This window comes from Carettochelys insculpta, chromosome 6, assembly GCF_033958435.1.
Source record: "Carettochelys insculpta isolate YL-2023 chromosome 6, ASM3395843v1, whole genome shotgun sequence".
Lineage (NCBI taxonomy): Eukaryota > Metazoa > Chordata > Testudines > Carettochelyidae > Carettochelys > Carettochelys insculpta.
Genome location: NC_134142.1, coordinates 36,377,459 through 36,391,085, shown reverse-complemented (window position 1 = coordinate 36,391,085; position 13,627 = coordinate 36,377,459).

Here is a 13,627-nt window from a genome sequence, read left to right as displayed (position 1 = left end):
CCGAGGGGCTGCCCTGGAGCGAGGGTCCCGGAGGGCTCTCCAGGACAACCGATGCCTCGCTGTCGCTCTCTTCCGGTCCTTTGGATGGTGCAGGTGCAGGTGCAGGACACAGGAGAGGAGGGGGGAAAGAAGAATGGAGACAGGCGCTAGTGTGGGCCCCAAGCCGTGGCCTTTGTCCCCCCCGCCCTGTGCTGCAGGTTCCCCATCCCCGTCCCCGGGAGATGCTGCTGTGATGGATGGGGTTCAGGGGTCCCCCTGCCCTGCACCCCGTCCCCTGGTGGGAGCGACTCTCACTTCACCCCGCAGGGTCTGAGAGCAGGAGAGGTTTCTTAGGCCACAGATGGCCACTTTCTGGCAGGAGTGACAGCACCAGCTGTCGGAAGAGACAGTCCTTCCAACCCGTCGTGGGGAGAAGACCCCAAGGGGGGCCCCTCTGGGATGCAGCTTTCCCTGTCCTCTGGCTGGCTGCCTACCAGCTCTCCCTTCCCCTAGCCTCTACCTGTGGCTCCCGCCCTCGCCCTCGCCCCCCAATTCCAAGCCAGCTCGGCTCCTCCCTCCTGTTTGTTCAGGGCAGAGGTGTCACCTGCCAGCTGTAGCGCCAGGATCCTCCTTTGGCCCTGGGAGCTCCTCGGCTCGGGTGGCTCATATGTAGCCTGAGTCTCCCTTTGGCACTCCCCCCACTCCATTGCATGCTGCTGCTGCGGGGTGTCCGACCCCCTCCGCCCGGGGGCCCCTCGAGGTTCCGCTCCCCCCTGGCCCAGGGATGGGGCATGGCACTGTCATGCAGGATGGGGGGGGGCAGGGGCTGATGGCTGCAGTGCTGTGAGGGCCATGGCCCTGGTGTCCTTGGGGCCATGGCCATGTGAGCGTGTGGGGGGCCCTGGACACATCTCTGTTCCCCCCGCCCCTCAAGCCCCGGGGTGTCCACCAGAGAGGGGTACCTACCTGTGGGTCCGCTCCCACGGTCCGGAGATCCCCAGGGGTCGGAGGCCCTGCTGCTGCTCCGGGATGGCAGGAGGAGGATCTGCAGGCTGGAATCGGTGGAGGAGGAGCCCCCCTCCTCCTCCTCCTCCTCCTCCTCCTCCTGCCGCGATGTCCCGGGGATGGCCTCCGGGGGGGGGGCCCCCGGGGTGCGGGGCTTACCTCCGGGGCGGAGCCCGGCTGCAGGGCCTGCTCGGGCTTGTCAGCCGAGGTGTCAAGGGTGGCCGGAGGGGAGGAGGTGTGCCGGGAGCCCAGGATGTCCCTGAGCTCCCTGTAAAAGGGGCAAGTGACGGGGGAGGCCCCAGATCGGCTGGCCGCATCCCGGGCCCGGGCGTAACCCTGCCGCAGCTCCTTGACCTTACTCCGGACATGGTCCGGAGTGTGGGCAGGGTGACCCCGGGCAGCCAGGCCGTCGGCCAGCCGAGCGAACGCATCCGCATTCCGCCTCTTGCTCCCCATTACCTGGAGCACCTCCTCCTCGCTCCAGAGCCCCAGCAGGTCCCGCATCTCGGCCTCCGTCCAAGAGGGGCCCCGCTGCCGCTTCCCAGACTGCTTGGTCCTCTGGCTCTGCTGGCTGCCTTGGCTCCCCTTGGGGGGGGTCCCCTGGGGGCGCTGGGGGGGCTGCTGGGCAGCCATGGCTGCTGACAGGGGCTGAGGGCTGTGCAGGCTCACCGCCGCGTGTGCAGGCAGGAGCCTGCACGTTGCCTCAGCCTCCTGCAGTCAGGGCGGGGGAGGGGACCTTTAAGGGGCCGCTCCACGCGGCCACCAGTGAGCTGAGGGGCTGGAGAGAGCGTCTCTCAACCCCCCAGCTGATGGCCGCCATGGAGGACCCAGCAATTTCGACGTTGCGGGACGCGGATCGTCTACACTGTCCCTACTTCGACGTTGAACGTCGAAGTAGGGCGCTATTCCTAGCTCCTCATGAGGTTAGCGACTTCGACGTCTCGCTGCCTAACGTCGAAGTTAACTTCGAAATAGCACCCGACGCGTGTAGACGAGACGGGCGCTATTTCGAAGTTGGTTCCGCTACTTCGAAGTAGCGTGCACGTGTAGACGCAGCCTATGAGATGGGAAAGCCCAAAGCTTGGGCTATATCCCAAGCTCAAATGTCTCTACCACAATTACATATCTGTACTGCCCAAGACCCAGTTGCAGGCAACTAAATGCAATGGAGAAATATCATTGGTGGAATAAGCACTAGGTTTAACTTTTCCATTCTGTTCAGATCCACAGCCCTGCTGAGACATAGCAATTGAACACCATGGAGTTTCCTGATCAGACCTGAAGACACAGAGAAGGTGCAGTCTATTTTTTTTTTTGTTCATTAGAGAACCTTTGGCATAATCACACTTCTCGTATAAATGTAGGGTTTTTCCTTGTGTCTCTGAATAAAATACACACTTTCCCCACTGATGTACAGAGTCCTGGTGCCACTTAACTGGAAGTCACCTCCCCATAGGGGTCTGTATGCATGTATAGATGGTACTTGGGGAACTGAATAACATTTTACATTTATCTAATGTCTTTCAGCTGAAAAAACCCAAACTGTTTAATATAGTGGGTGCGGTACTCTGTCTCCTGCACTTGTGCATATATACACATAACTGTCTGCCTTTCCCTCATGTGAATACTTATGTGGAAAATCTATCCATTCTGATGTTTTTTTTTCTCTAATACATTTTGTATGTTTCATAGAATGAGAATAAGTTTCTGGAAGGATGTGTTGTGGTGTAGCACAGTAGGATCCAAGAGCTGTATTTCAGTTTTAACTTTGCTATTGAGTCACCGTGTGGCTTTGGATAAATCACTTAATTATGCAGGGTCTCTGGTTGCCCATTTATACAATGGGGGCCCGTTTTGCAGTTGTGTGGTGAAGATTAGCTCATGTCTTTGAAGCACTTTAAAAACAAAGTATTCCATAAGCACCGAAAATCTTGCCAACTTTATCTGAGTACCTCTTCCACTTTTGTGCCCCAAGCAGCCTCTTGATTCAAGGTCCACTAATGCTGTTCTTCCTGATCCAAAGCATAACTCTGAGTGACTTTCTAAACTGTTTTTCTTTCTAACCTCTGCAGGCCCCTCTGTTCAGAGCTATGTCAGCATCAGAGTTGTCCATTTATATTGCATTTAAAAGGGGAAGATAGTTTGCAATACAAAGACCTAAGCATAAGCGTGGGAGTGTATGATTTGGCAGTTCTCCACAGTGCTAACATGTGAGTGAGCAGCAAAAATGTTTGCTGCAGATGCCTCAGCAAGTAAGGCCTGGGACTGCATCCAACTGAAAACCTATAGTATAATCACAGTGGGTTCAATAAAAAAGGGAGTTTTCCCTTTCAAAGCACATTTGAATTTGTACTAATGTGGGATCTTTCATCTGAACCCCACCCATCTGCCTCTGTGTGAACTTGTAAGAAAGGCTGCAGGTTTTTTTTTCTTTTTACATTTCAATCAACCTCCTAATTTCCACAAAAATGTCACAGACCGTCATTGCAGAAAGCCACCTAACAGATTACCGGACAATAAGACAAAAATATTTGTAGGAAGTTGTGGTGGTAGTAGTTTTCCATAAAAGGGGAAACTCCACCCATACTCTTCCTGATTACCTGTGCATCTGAATAAATAACATTATTTTCAGTAGACCTTCCCATATGAATACACAAAATGGGTAGGGACAGCTGTGTTTGATGACCCGCTCTCGTCACCACCATTTAGGCGTGCACACTGGGGAGCAAGGTGCATGATTCACCAACTTGACCATGGAAATGAGAGTTTGTTTGTTTACCCCAGAATTCACCCTCTCAATCTGTAGAATCTTGTTGAAAATGTGACAAGTATAAGAGAGGTAGCTGAGTTACTCTGTATCTTCAAAAAGAAGTCCTGTGGCCCCATATCAACTAAAAGGTATTTTGGAGAATAAGCTTTCCTGGGCAAAGACCCGCTTCATCAGATGCAGGTCTATGCCGATGAAAGCTTATGCTCCAAAATAATCTGTTAGTTGAAAATGTGGACCATAGTGCATGTGAGTGTGTAATATTCACAAAATAGTAATACTGGAGGTGGAAATCCTACAGAAAACTGCTGTTAACATAGCATGTCTGCCCTCTGGATGACTGACTCCAAACTGACTCAGATCCACTAGTAATGAAATTCCTTATATCCGATGACAGTACAGTGATTTTTATGAGACTATGTGGTAGTGTTTCTCTTTGGTTTCCAACACCTACCACCAAGTCACCCCTGCCCACAACTGCCTGTGTCAGAGAAGTACTGTATCTCAGCAATCTCTTATTCCTATCCATTTTGGCTAATGGCTAGAACAACATTATGAAGGAGTTTGGGGAAGTTCAAAAGTTGGCTGCTGCTGCTTTAGTTGTCTTTTGGATAAGCAGAGGACTTCAGCCTGCCAACCCAGCATCTTTCACCAGCACTCAGTTCAGTTTTTTTTAAAAAAAAGAAAAGAGTAATGGGGTGCAGATAAATGTTTATAATGAAAATAACTCATGGTCAGTCTGTCTATGGTGTAATGATGCCAATGGATCAATACAGATTTAACTGTATTGCTGAACTCCTGCATGGCCTCAGGACACTATCATGTATTTCATAAATGGAACACTAAGATTGTTATATTTGATCCTTCTTCAGTTTTTCACCTAACTTCTTCGAAAATACTGCATCAAATTTGAAAACATAAACAGCATGGGCAAGAACCTATTATATGTATTTTACAACACAGTACTGAAAAAATAATGAAGTTTGTTAGCTCCAGTTCACCAAGGACTCATTGCCTGAATTAGTCACACTCATAAAATAATCAGTGGGAGGAACATATTTATGGAACAACTATAAGAATTCATTCACAAACATTAGGGGGATAGACAGAGTTTAAGACAAAAATATGGTTCTGACTCACATCAGAGACATGTACAACATGGCCTGCTATTGTTGCATTGCCAGGGACAGGTCACCTAACTCTTTTTCCTCCCCCTGCTCGTTATCAATTACAGCTATTCCTACACTACAAATTATGTTGGTATAACTTACTTCACCCAGGCATGTGAATAAAACACACACACACACACTGCTTTCTTTGTGTTACTAATTTTATTTTATTAGCAATAAACAGAATTGTTGATGATAAAAGTTACATTCTTATCTATGTGGTAAGAAAGAGGCTGTCCAGTATAAGTAAATTCAAGAGTTAAAACACTTTGGGTTATGCTAAATATACATATTGAAATTGATGTCACACATATTGAGGTATAGTCGCAGAGGGGCAGCCATGTTAATCTGTAGCTTCACAAATAACAAGCAGTCCTTTAGCACCTTAAGACCCACTTCTTCAGATAACTGGAGTAGGCAATTAGAATCCAGGGTTTATGTAGCAGGGAAAGAAGGTAGAAGGGAAAGGAAAGAGGGAAAGAAGAGGTTACCTTTCACTAACAGGACCAGTAGATGAAGCAATTGAACTATTATGTGTGCCATTCCTGCAAATATCAGAAGTGGAAAAATTGCCCTTGTAATACATAAAATAATTGAGATCTCTGTAAAAGCCTAATTTAAAGGTGTCAAATTTGCACATGAATTCCATTTCAGAAGAAGGGTGGAGAGCCCTCAGGAGTGGAATCTGACACTCCAGTTCCATCAGGGGATCTCAGACTAGGCTTAGCACATAGGTGCTGGAAATATGACTGTGAGGGGTGCTGCAGCATCCCCTGGATTGAAGTGGTTTCTATTATGTACAGGGTTTCCAGTTGGGTTCAATACTTCTCATCGTTCCCATATAAAAAATTGTTCCAGCATGCCTGCCTTAACAGATATACCAGAGTGCAGGGTAGGGTCAGAGTGTCCAGGAGAGGAACAGATTGTGTAAAATGAGGCCTCTATGTGGTGAAAAACACCACCCAGAGGGCGAAAGTAGGATTTAAAGGGTCAGATTTTCATCTGTGACTTAACTCTCCCTCATGTTTGTACCCCTAATGTTCAGGAGAAATGTTTATAGACATGCTTGATATTATTCAAATATTATTAGATACAGAGATGTCCACATGACATGAATTTTGACATTTCACTTCAGGTACCAATTAGATATGTTAAACAGTTAACCGGGAAGCATACCGGTTAAGTATGCAGCTTACCAGTATGCTTATTGGTTAACCAGCCATTGCCAGTGAATTCTGGAGACAGCTAGCTGCACTAGGCCAGAGCAATCTTGCCCACAGAAAGGCTGGCGGAACGGGCATGGCAGGACTGGCAGCAGCCCTAGCAGCAGGTAGTGAGTTAAAGTGGTTAACCAGTTAACTCTTTTAACATTGCTAATACAGATAAAGAGGCCATTCTTTCATTTAATATATGTAAATCAATATTCTGGAAAATTAGCTATTTTGGCAAAAAAAAACAGTTCCCCCTTCCGGAAAGGAAAACCCCCTCTCTGTCCTCTGAAATAAATGACATTTTTCTTAGTTTATTCCACTGTTTACAACAATTTCCAAGACTGTTCAACAAAGCTGTCGGGCCAAATGAATTGTTCTCTCCTGATGTTTGTTATTAACAGATTGTATACTGATAGGATAATAACCTCTTTTTTCATACATGAAAGGCATTCCTGTGAGCTGAATTACAACTCCAGATACAAAAGACGTGCTTTGTGGATAACTCCCAGGCTACTTTGCACCACATTGCTCTCCATAATTTTGTGTTTGTTATCTTGAATGAATGACAGTAACCACAGATCCGCAACTGAAATATATGTGAAATGAGTACCACATGTACGGTGTTTACTTCAGCATATGCAATGTGGTGGGAGAACATTATAGCCCACAGAGCTATGTGTTTAAAACTGTGTGCAACTTAATATCAAGGTCCATAACTGGAATATACAAGAGTAAGAAGAGAGAAGTATGAAAAATAAATCACATGTAATTTCACACACCAGTTTCCAGCAAGGTCTGGGATTCTTATGACACACAAATACTTACTTTATTTTATATGCTAAAATAATCATTTTTATTGTCTGATAGATAACTGTGTCTACTTATGTACATTATTATCTGTAATTCATTGCTGCATATTTAATGATTTTGAGGTGAGTGATAACAATTACTATTACTAGTAATAAATTATAACAATTATAATAATAATTGTTATTATATTATATTATATTGTTAATCAATAATAATAATAATAATAATAATAATAATAATATCATCAGTGAATGCAAGTGAAGATGTGAGTGAGAAATAACTTCAGCTTATATCAAAGTAATTCAAAATAAAAAGGTCTTTCATGCATGCCTGAAAAGACATGAGGTCAGGGTTTGGTGGTACTTTGATCACATCACTAAGAATAAACGCAGAGGCAATCAAACATCCTTACTATTGTAATAAGCTAGCTCCCTAGGACCTGATACTGTCACACTATGCTGCTCACAAAGACCACGCAAAACGTCACATTAGGAATGGCTAAAATTTTTCTGTTAAAACTGTTATTTTAATGGAAAATTGCATTTTTATATTAAATTATTTTTCCATTGAAAAATGTCAAATTTTTGTGAAAAATTTTGACTTTTCATTGAAGAACCAAACATCCCACACTGTAAAGACTTCAGCTAAAAATAAAATACTTCAATTTGGACAGGTTTATGCAGGGCCTCTTGGGACTTTTTTTGGGCTGGGCTCCCCAAATGTACCACATCTCTCATGATACACAACCTCCCCTCACCAAGAGACAGCATGATGGGGAATGATGAGAGACAGAGGATCTGAAAAACTATAATTTTCCATGGAAAAATGTTGTCACCCTCGTGAACATGCTGTATAAAGAGTCTAATAAATAACAGAACTGATTATTGTTCTAAGGCCGCATGTCCTTACTATTCCATTTGACGGAGGTTCTTCATTAGCCTGGTTTCCATATAAATCCTCATGCTGCAGAGAATTCCACATAGACATCTCCAGGCCCTTGGACTTCAGTAGGACTCCTTGGGAAGTCCAAAACATGAGAAGGTCCTTTGAACAATTCCTTATAGGACTGTGACTCTAGATGCATAATAATTATTTCCTGTAGTGTAATAGACAGTGGTGAAAAAAATACATTAGCCAATTATTTACTTTAATTTAGTTGTATATGCTTTCATCTCACAAAACCAAATGATGGGGCAACAAAATGTAAATGAATTTAATGATAACAAATGTGAAGGAATGCACATTGGAAGAAATAATCCCAGCTATACATAAAACGTGAGGGGACTAATTTAGCTATAACCACTCAAGAGAGAGAGCTCTTGGAGTCATTGTGGATAGTTCTCTGCAAATCTCCACTCAATGTGCAGCAGTAGTTAAAAAAAAAAAGGCAAACAGAATGTTAGGAATTTTTAAAAAAGGGAGAGATAATAAAACAGATAATACCTTATTGCCTTTATGTAAATCCATGGTATTCCCACATCTTTATTACTGCATACAGATGTGGTCACCCCATATCAAAAAGGGTATATTGACATTAGAAAAATTCAGAAAAGGGCAACAAAAATGATTCAGAGTTTGGAACAGGTGCCATATGAAGAAAGACTAAAAAGGCTGTGACTTTTTGACTTACAAAAAAGGAGACTAAGGGGGGATATGATAGAGGTCTATAAAATCATGACAGATACAGAAAAAGTGAATGAGGAGAAATTATTTATTTGTTCCCATAATATAAGAACGAGGGGGTCACTGAATTAAAAGGATCACTAGCAGGTTTAAAACTAACAAGAGGAAGGGGTTTTTTTGTTTTAGTTTTTCATGCACCACGTTAGGCCTGTGGAACTCCTTAACAGAGAAAGTTGTGAAGACCAGGACTTTAACAAGAGCTAGATAAAGTCATGGAGGTTAGGTTAATCAATGACCATTAGTGAGGATGAGTAGGAATTGTGTCCCTAGCCTCTGTTTGTCAGAGGCTGGTAATGGATGAAGAGAGAGGGATCACTTGATGATTACCTGTACTATTCACTCCCTCTAGGGCACCTGGCATTTGCCACTGTCAAAAGACAGGACACTGGGCTGGGTGGACCTTTGGTCTGCCCCAGCATGGCCTTTCTTATGTTCTTATGTTTTGTTGTGAAAACCCATATTCACAAATTTAGCACTTTGGGGACTACAGTAAATAACAGCTTAACTTGTTACCTTTGTTGATGTTGCCTGTGTTCATGTTGCCTACACTACACAGAAATCTTGAAAGGGGAAATGTTGAAAATCCATATTGAAACAAGGGATTTCAAAATAGCACGGCCACACACACAAAGCAGATTACCGTACTGGTCCGCTATTTCGAAACAGGCCCCCCCAGTCTTTTGAAAGGGAGTGCCCACACAGCAATGCGAATCCTTTCAAGAGAACAAGCCAGGAAACATCACGCACAGAGCCACATAGCCAACAAGCCCATCTGGGTCCCACAACCAGCTGCCCCCTTAAAGGTCCCCTCCCAAACACACCCACCCTGCACACACAGAGCACTGCAGAGCAGCAGCCGTCACTGTGAGGACTGTGCTCTGGGAAAGTCACGAGCTGTGCATGGAGAACCAGCAGCTGCCCAAGGCTGATGCTTCCACTCACACCAGGGCCCAGATGGCCATCGTCATCCTGGCCATGGTGGAAGCCCTGAAGTCCATGAACTTCTCCACTGGGGTCCAGCAGGCCCTGGCCACAGGGCAACCACCGCACCTTGTTCCCCCTTCCCTACGTCACCTCTGGACCCATCCCAACCGCAGGGACTGGTAGAAGAGGCTGGTACTGGGACAGTGGGATGACGAAAGGTGGCTCCAGAGCTTCTAAATGTCAAGGCAGACATTCACGGAGCTGTCTGCTCACACCTGCCCTGCAGCATGTGGACACTCTCATGCAGCCTGCCCTCACAGTTTACAAACACGTGAGGATCGCACTGTGGAAGCTGACCACCCCAGACAGCTGGACACCAATTCAGGATGGGCAAGGCCACCATTGGAGCTGTTCTCCCGGATGTAAGCCAGGCTGGGGTCCCACACCCACCCTGGGAATGGGGAAGCAGGTGCCTGCATAGGGGGACCCTGCAGGGGAGAGGCCAGGGGGCCATGAGGATCCCCGATGTGCTGTCCCACATGTCAATGCCCCCCTCACACAGGTGGTCCAGGCAATCAACTGCATGATCCTGCAGAGAGTTGGCCTCCTCGGGGACCTAGATGATGCCATAGCAGGATTCACAGCCATTGTGTTCCCCAGCTGCATTGGTGCCCTTGATGGCACCCACATAGCACTCCATGCCCTGGACCACAGTGCAGGCCACTACATAAACTGCAAGGGGTACCACTCAGTGGTTCTTCAAGCCCTCGTTGACACCCGGGTCCAGTTCAGCCACAATTGTGTAGGCTGGTCTCAGCAATCCCACAATGCCTGGGTATTCTGGAACTCCTGGCTGTGGCACTGCATGGAGGAGGGCACATACGTCCCTGCCTGGGAGCTCCCTGTGCAGGGCACCATGATGCCACCATGCATAGGGGCTAACAGGGTGTATGCATTGCAGCCATGGCTGATGCTACCCCTACACAGGGCACACCACTGCCAGCCAGGACATTTTGAAACACCACCTCAACCACACCTGCAATACCATGGAGTGGGCCTTCAGAAACCTGAAGTGTGATTCCAATGCATTAACACATGGCTGGACATCAGCCTTCCCAATGTCCCTGGGGTGGTCACAGCCTGTTATGCTCTGCACAACATACTAAAGGGCAAGGATGTGGCATCTGCTCACCCAATCCCCCTTGGGGGGGGGTCCCATATAGCCACTGGGGCTGCATCTGTGGAGTGCCTGCTGGCTGTGGTCCAGCCCCTGGATGCCTTCCTGCTCATGGGATTGGGGCACTGTCTACAGGCATGGGTGCTGGATGCCACCACTCCTGGGTCTGGGATGTAGATTGGGGAAGCAGGCTGGGGTTCCCCACCCTGGGCTTCCCAATCCACCTGCTCTGGAAAACAATTCGGGGGACACCAGTCTCAAGGGATCCTGACTGGGGATGATGGAGCTGATGAGGAGGCCTTTGTCCTCAGCTGCTCCCTGGCTCCATCGCCCCAGTCAAGCCTGAAGTTCCTGGCTGGACGTGCAGGTCCACATCCATGTCTGCCTCTGGGCCGGTGAAGTCAGCCATAGCTACTGTCTTGGGGGCATCCTTTGGGCCGAGGAGGTGGTCCAGCATGTGGTAGTGCAGGCACCTTGGGCGGCCCCCACCCCTGATTGCCTTCAGGTGTCCCTGGCCCAGCTACAGGCCTGCCTCAGCTCCTTTACCCTGGAGCACACTTGGTCAGCTGTGTGCTGGGGGTGGCCCCACTGCCGCAGCCCCAGTGACAGCCGTTCGAAGGCCGCTGCATTACAGGGCTGCCTGGTGCTGTGCAACAGCATGTCCTCCTCTGCCCAGAGACCAAGGTGATCTTTAACCTCAGTGTCTGTCCAGGAGGGGCCCCTCCTCTTCTGGCTCTGACTTGCCTTGGGTGATCCCTCAGGGTGGGAGGAGGGGACCTGAGGGTCCCTAGGGTGGGGCGGGGAGCTCGTCATCCAGGCGGTGGACTGAGTGCCAGCGGTGTCTGGCCTGCTGGAGCATTTGCTGGGCAGAGCTGATGCTCCTGAGACTCTGGGCATGCTCTCAGTTTCCTGCAAGGGATTTCTGGGGCCATGCGGCTTTAAGAGGCTGGCCCCAGGGACTATAGAGCCCCACCGGGGCTTGCTGGAATGTCTCCATGCTCCCTGAGGCCGCCGCCATGGAGGACCAGCTATTTCAAAATAGGAGGCCCTGTGCGTCTACATATGCCCTATTTCTAAATTCGATTTCAAAAGAGGCCACTCTTCCTGAAATCAAATGGGAAGAGTGGTTTTATTCATGCCCCTATTCTCCTAAAACAATTTCTAAGAGGCCAATTTCTAAGAATTGGAACCCCCTTTTGAAATTGATTTTGAAACACAGGGGCTGCGTCTACACGAGCACGCTACTTCGAAGTAGCGGCAGTAACTTCGAAATAGCGCCCGTGATGTCTACACGTGTTGGGCGCTATTTCGAAGTTGAAATCGACGTTAGGCGGCGAGACGTCGAAGTCGCTAACCCCATGAGGGGATGGGAATAGCGCCCTACTTCGACGTTCAACATCGAAGTAGGGACGTGTAGACGATCCGCGTCCCGCAACATCGAAATAGCGGGGTCCTCCATGGCGGCCATCAGCTGGGGGGTTGAGAGATACTCTCTCTCCAGCCCTTGCGGGGCTCTGTGGTCACCGTGGGCAGCAGCCCTTAGCCCAGGGCTTCTGGCTGCTGCTGCTGCAGCTGGGGGTCCGTGCTGCATATACAGGGTCTGCAACTAGTTGTTGGCTCTGTGTATCTTGCACTGTTTAATGAAAGTGTGTCTGGGAGGGGCCCTTTAAGGGAGCGACTTGCTGTTGAGTCCGCCCCGTGACCCTGTCTGCAGCTGTGCCTGGCTCCCTTATTTCGATGTGTGCTACTTTGGTATGTAGACGTTCCCTCGCTGTGCCTATTTCGATGTTGGGCTGAGCAACGTCGAAGTTGAACATCGACGTTGCCAGCCCTGAAGGACGTGTAGACGTTATTCATCGAAATAGCCTATTTCGATGTCGCAACATCGAAATAAGCTATTTCGAAGTTGGGTGCACGTGTAGACGTAGCCAGGGCTAACATAGACGCACCCAGTTTGTTGAAAAAATGTAACACAACTCTCAAGTCTGCATATGTTCTGATAGGCCCCATTTCTGCAGGGTCTTTTGTGTTATGGGCTTAATTGTGAATGGACTATGTGCTTAAGTGCTTTCCTTCTTGGGAACAATAGGTAGTTCAGTGGCACTTTAAATACTAACAAATTTATTAGGGCATTAGGGTATAAACTTTCATGAGATACAACTCACTTCCTCAGATGCTGACAAGAAAAGAAAAGAAGGGATAAGGAGATGGGAGTGCTTCACACCCTCATACATTTTCTGGCCCTTAAGATGACATCGGTCTCATTGTTTTTCCTGAACCAACTAACACGGCTATATGTCTGTTTCCTGAATAGGAATGCTGTTGTGAATAGTTTCCTTAGTATCCTGAGATCTTAAATAGTTCCAGATTATCAGCCTATATAAACTGCCATAGTTCTATTACTATCAGTGACTATTTATACCAGTCGACAATCACATCTTAAAAAAAGACACAACATCTGCTTTCTGAAATATGACAAAATAAAGATGTGTTTTTAAATGTTTCCCTATAGGCTAGTTCTAAATGTGTGAGACAATTTCATATGTGCCACAAACTGAGAAGTCACTACTTATTTATTTTGACCAGTGTAGTAACAAAGTTTAATTTGCTTGCTTATAGGCTTTTTTCTATTTCTATTCTTAAAATATTTCTGTGACTATGAAAAAGCCTCAATAAAAAATCATTCTCTACTAGTGGAATCCTGAACATGTGGGTTTTTTTCGCCCTTTTACATCAGTTCTCAGCACCAGCCACACAAGAACATATCCAAAACAAGGGAGCTTTGAACTTCCCAACTAATTTCTTGCATATTTGTGTTGAGAAGGCCAGAGGCTATTTCACAAATTATTCTGCTTTTATCTGAAGTACCACGAATTAGGGCCAAATACTGCTTCAAAGAATA